The 6280-nt window shown below is 35.5% G+C and overlaps 2 long non-coding RNA genes across 2 annotated transcripts; one reads left to right on the top strand and one right to left on the bottom strand.

Annotated features, from left to right (window-relative positions):
* Positions 1-2127: 2127 nt before the first annotated feature.
* LOC150038495 (uncharacterized) lies at positions 2128-2988 on the top strand. Its single transcript, XR_016532073.1, has 2 exons — positions 2128-2236; positions 2379-2988. It is a non-coding gene; the product is annotated as an uncharacterized LOC150038495 (long non-coding RNA).
* Positions 2989-3063: 75 nt separating this feature from the next.
* LOC150038494 (uncharacterized) lies at positions 3064-4446 on the bottom strand. The gene is made up of 2 exons (XR_016532075.1): positions 4253-4446; positions 3064-4133 (listed from the first exon to the last, which is right to left on the bottom strand). It is a non-coding gene; the product is annotated as an uncharacterized LOC150038494 (long non-coding RNA).
* Positions 4447-6280: the final 1834 nt, after the last annotated feature.

The following is a 6280-nucleotide window of genomic DNA, read 5'->3' as shown; positions in this document are numbered from 1 at the left end:
TTCTATTTATTAAATAATTCTTTGTGAATCTAATTCACTTGACTTAATTATTTGAATCTCATTCAAATGTTTTTTCCAACTGAATTTGAATTATAGATTACATCTATAGTCAATTACATATTAATCATATCAATATACAATATCCTCAAATTTTATTTGAACAATTCAAATACTTCCTTTTTAATATCCTTCAGAAGCTCCAACAATATGAGATTAATTGGCTAAACTTATAAACCATTTTAATCAATATTCGTTAACTGTGAGTACACTCCACTAAAGACCTACAACTGCACTCTTCTCACTACAATATATTTATGTGTCCATGGATATAGACCCAAGTTAGTCCTCCACGAGTGTTTGTAACTCTAACTAGGTCAAATTACCGTTTTACCCTTAGATTACCTCTGACTCCTTAAGTACCAGTGCTCCTCTAATGAACAACCTGTTTATGATCCAACTAATAAACAGAAACCCCTCTCGAGCCAATGAGAGGGTAGGGTCCTTTGCTCAAATTCTGAAGACACCACTTAAGGGAACACTCATTTACTAACCCTAAAGACAGGAATGAGTGAATTCCATCTTGTATATTATGTTCCCAACTGCCTATTCGGTCTTTTCCCCAAAATGGTAGGCTTATTGAGTCGATGAACTGACCACTCTCATCCATATATATCAAAGGACAATTTCTCATGAACAAGAGTTCATAATATACTCAGGATTAAGACTAAGTTACCTAGGTCATCCTAGTGAAATAGAAACCTAACTAGTCAACTGTGTTACATCTAATGGTTATTATTTTGCGGTTTGGTCTTACGCAAACTCATTGCATATGATACCTCCACTCGCATATCATCTACATGAATACGTTGGACTATTGCATTTGTATCAAATACAAAGTGGACTGTATCCATAGTGTTACTAGGATAAGGTACCCAACCTTATCCCTATACTATAGACACTTTAGGTTGTATCTTGAATATTGATCCCTGTATGTCTCTACATACAGTTCAAGACTCAAAAGACAACCTTGGATTTTAGTTTATTGGATTTAGAGTTATTAAGACATAATAGAAAACAACACAATGACCTTTATTGAATTAACATCTATAACCCTTTATTGATGACGGTCAATTAATAACACTTACTATCTACGCGTTTTAGAGCATAAAACCCAACAGTTTTTCCTATTTAACATTTTGGAATTAGATCTTGATGTTGGGCAAAAATTCTGATGTTTCGTCGTTTTTTAGGAACGCTTTTAGGGGACCCTGAGAAATAACTTTCATTTGTCTTAAATTTCTCGTTTTATAACTAGTTTTGATGTTGTCATATTTATTTATTTAAATTTATGCCCTATGGTCGTGTTTGTTATGTTTTCTTTTTTAAATTTGAATTCATGGGGTAATGGCACTAATAGAGTCTCTGAAGAGCCGGGTCGTTACATTTTGGATCCTCCATAAATCACTAAGCCTTCATTGTTGCTTTCTTCGAGCTTCAATTTTCTTTTTTTCATTTTCTTCTTGAGAGAGATATTTTATGTTGTGAAGATTAATTTGTTGAATGCTACAACTTGTAAATCCACTATTTTAGAGAGTTAGTCAAGACGTGCTCTTTATTTTTTTCCCAAACTTTTGGAAGGGTTGCTCTTAATCCCGAAAAAAGAGTTGTTGTAACGGTTTAATCCTCAAATGTGAAAAGGGTCGGGTTTGTTCTTGCTCCCAAAAAAAGAACTTGTAGCAATTTGACTCTAAGTCATGAAAAGAGTCAAATTCTTCTAGTGAATTATCCATGAGGAGCTTGGAAAGTGAAGTAGACTAGTTGTACTGAACTACTATAAAATTCTTGGTGTCAATTTCTCTACCTCTTCTCCTTTTTAATTATGCAATAAATTTTTTATGATGTCTTATTGCTTGAAATTAATTTCAATTTTTGTTCTTGAAATTAATTGCTCGGTTTATTTTGATTGGTAGTTCTTAAATTTTCATATCATTTACCAATCTTATTATGAGAATTAAATAGGATGCTTAAAAGTGTTAGTTTTAGTTTCTTGATTACTTTGAGTTGAATTTATTTAGATGAAATTCTTTTTTAAATTATTTATTAGTTAAAAGTATATTGATTCGTTCAATTGAGTCACACATTAAAAAAAAAGTTTCAATAGTTTGGATAAACATATTCACCCCCCTCTAATCACCCGATGCAAGAGTTGAGCTAGGTCGGGAGGGAGATGGCTGAGGTGAGCTTTCTTTTTCTCTAGTCTGCGATATTCTTCTTCGTCTTAAGATGCCACTTTTTGATTTTCGTGTCACAAACCCTTAGATGTGTCAGATATGTCACCTTCTGACTTCATTTGTTGACCTTTGATTTGCAATGTCTAGGTAGAATCGGACCATCTGAGAGTGGAACTAGGTCGCCCTCAATTTTAGTTGGCAGAGGAAAAGATCGTGTGAACCAAACTGGCAACTAACTTGGAGACGGAGAAGAGACAAGCTGAGACTGAAATTTAGCTGTCGAAAAAGTCTGTTGATGGCATTATAGCTCAAGCTTTCTAAAACCTGGAGATTGACGATGAGCATAAGCAGTGTGTCAAGGTCATTGAGGCTACTTTCATTGAGTTTCCAACCTATAACATCTTGTTTCAATAAGTCTTCGCCTTTGACTTTGTGATTCAAAGGGTTCCCCAGCTAACATCGTGTAGGAGGCTCATGTCAGGGTGCTCTTCAAGCATTTTTTTTTTTTTTTTTTTCTGAGGAGAGGCCAGCGAGAGAGTTTGCCAAGTTGGGGACGATTAAAACATTGAGAAGGTGGCTCCATAGTCGACAACACATAGGAGCAGTCCTAAGCTCTTCGTTTTTATGGACTAGACCTTAGGACTTGGTCTTTTCTTGTATTTTTTCTTGTTTTGGTTGGGCTCATGAGCCTAACTTTTCTTGTACTGAACTTCGGCCCCTTGGGCCATCTTTTAATGAAGTTCTCATCTTTGCTTCGATCTCTATTTTTTTTTTTTTTTGGCTTTACTTCAAGCTTTAGCTTATTTGAGGTTGACTAGTTCAATTGGGACTCGAGAAAACTTCAAGGCATTCGAGCTGGGTTCCTTGGCCCATCGCTTCTCTTTGTACGAGTTCAAGCGTCTAACGTTCATTTGGTTCATCCCTTGAATGGCTTGTTTGGGTCAGGGGAGCCAAAAGCCTAACTCTAACTTATACTGACGGGGTGTCAAAGAACGCCTATAGAAGGTGTTCAAGTGATGTTAGGACTCCAAAGGTCGCTAGAAACCAAATCGTTGCAAAAGGAGGCAACAGGTGAACTTTCAACGGTTTTGTTATCCGCAACATTTATTGCCTCGATCCTCGAGGTATTCATGCATACCACTTCAGAAGTCGAAATTGATTCTCGTTTATTGGATTGTATTTCAATTGGATGGTTGTGGTCATATGCACCTTAGTATAAATTCTGTTCCATTAGAGATCTCGGTCATTAGTAGAAGTGGTTGCTTCTTACTTGTTCTATCTTGAGTTGAGTTGCACACCTACACTCTCGAGAACCATATTTGAGTGTATTGCTTTTGTGTGGCTAGTTCGAGACCTTAGCTGAGTCTTTGTCGAAGTAGTTACCTTCTGCAACTATTCAAACTTGTCTAAGAGTTTGGATTGCTAAGAGTCTGAATTGTTGCCTAGTTGGGAAGCACGATCAATTGAAACGAGGCCTGTGTGCGTGATTGATAACTTATTTTTTGCTTTGACCTCAGTTTCCTCGCCAACCTTCATAAGCTGGTGCCCTATTCTTCTTTTTCACTTCAACATTTACCCCCATGATGGTAAGACCAACTTGGAAGTTTGTAGGATGGGGTTTATCCGCTCGCCTATGGTTCTTGCAACTTGAGTGGTCCTACTCTGTCAATTGATCTTTCTTTCTCAGGTTCATATGTGAGTTTCTGATGGGCGAGACAATCATTCATGCGGTCCCATTATAGTGGGGGTCTAGTTTGTCTTTACATCTGGGAGGTTGTTGCTTCTGATGGATTTTTTTTCTCTTGTTCGGTCGCTGCCTCGAAGGTCAGCTTATTTTGTAGTGTCATCAACATTCAGTAGCTTGTTCTGTGAGGATCGAATCCCAAGAGATCGCCTTACATTCTGTTTTTCAATTTAAAAAGAAACAAAAGATAGTAAGCTACTAAAACAGAGTGGAATAGGATAAATATCATACTAAGCATGCATTATAAAGGAAAAATAAAAGGACGAACGATTCTTACTTTCCTAGATTCCCAAACTTCTCGAAATACCTCTTGTTCTTCACATGAACGTCTTCTCAATGATCACGGACACTACCACAAGAATAACCTTGTTATTCTCTAGAATTCCAAGAGTTTGATGAGTGATCTCCAACACTTGGAAGAGGAAAAGATAGAGAGAGTGTAGAGAGGAATTAATTTTGGAGGCTAGGGTATAATTTTTGCACACCCAAAAATGGTTGTCTTAAATGGGCTAATTGGATGAATTTATATAGATAAGAGTTTAACCCTTCTCCAAGTATTTATTTTTTCACCCTTGGTGTTAATTAACTAAATAACCCCTTATTTAATTAATTGACACATTAATTGAATAACCGCACATTAAATCTTATTTAATATATAGTTAATTAATTAATATATAAATATCACATGCTTATATGCTTCCACCTCTCTAACATTATAGTTAATTAAATCTTCATGAATCTAATTCACATGAATTAAATATTTAAATCTTATTTAAATATTTTTCTCTACCATAATTTGAATTATTGAATACATCTATAATTAATTATGTATTAACCACATTAATATACAATTTCCTTAATTGATTTGAACAATTCAAATCATTTTTCATTAATATCCTTTAGTGAGCTAACAAGGGGACTTGGTGAACCTACAGATCAGAAGCTCCAACGATATGAGATTAATTGGCTAAACTCATTAACCAAATTAGTCAATATTCGTTAATTGTGGGTACACTCCACTAAAGACCTACAACTGCACTTTTCTTACTATAGATATATTTATGTTTCACCAATATAGATCAATAACAACAAGCTAGTCCTTCATGAGTGTTCGTAACACCAATTGGGTCAAATTACCATGTTATTGTAGGTTACCTCTGTATCCTTAAGTACCAGTACTCTTGTAATGATCAACCTATTTATGGTCCAACCATTAAACAGAAACTTCTTTTGGGCCAGCGAGAGGGTAAGGCTCTTTGTCTAAGTTTTGGAGACACCACTTAAGGGAACATTCATCTACTTATCCTAAAGTCAGGAAGAAGTAAATTCCATCTTGTATTATTATGTTCCTAGCTCTTCACTTGACCTTGTCCCCAAAATGGTAGGCTTATTGAGTAGGTAAACAAGCCACTCTCACCCATACGAATCAAAGGACAATCCCTCGTGAACTCGTTTATAATACATTCAAGATTAAGACTAAGTTGTCTAAGTCATCTTATTGAAATAGAAACTTAATTAGTCAATAATGTTACATCTAGTGGTTACTATTTCGTAGTTCGGTCTTATGCAAACTTATTGCATAGGATATCCCTACTCACATGTCACCTATGTGAACACGTTGGATCATTGCGTTTATATCAAATACAAAGTGGACTGTATCCAAAGTGCCACTAGGATAAGGTACCCAACCTTATCCCTATACTATAGACCCTTTAGGTTGTATCTTGAACATTGATCTCTATATATCTCTATTGGGGTTGATGTCCTAAATCTCGTGGGTCTTGTCGTTTGTAATTGTTATGTACAAACAATTTATTTATTAATAAAATATGAGATAGTTTTATTCGACATTTAGTAGCATTAACCCACAAAACCAATAAAATAACATCCAATGTTATCTTTTATAGGTTAAACATGTATGTAGAGACATACAAGTGGATCATGCTTAAGTGATAACCTAAGTGGTTTGTAGTAGATGGATAAGGTTATCCTGGTGACACTACGAATACGACCCACTTTGTAGATATTACAATCGTTGTAAAGTGTTACAAATGATCAAATACTAATCAATCATGTGGAGACATGTGAGTAGGGGTGTTCTATATAAAAGGATTTGTATAAGACCAGACCACAAAATGAATAGTCTCATTATATAACGCTGTTAATAATAGAGATTTACATTTCACCAGGATGACCATAGGCGACATGACCTGAATCTTGAATGAGTTGTGAACTTTTGTCCACAAAAGGTGGTCCTTTGATTTGTATAGGTGAGAGTGGCCAGATCGCTGACTCAATAAGTCTA

This window comes from Benincasa hispida, chromosome 1, assembly GCF_027475165.1.
Source record: "Benincasa hispida cultivar pf3 chromosome 1, pf3_genome.v1.1, whole genome shotgun sequence".
NCBI classification, from domain to species: Eukaryota; Viridiplantae; Streptophyta; class Magnoliopsida; order Cucurbitales; family Cucurbitaceae; genus Benincasa; species Benincasa hispida.
This window is presented reverse-complemented; position numbering and strand designations above follow the sequence as displayed.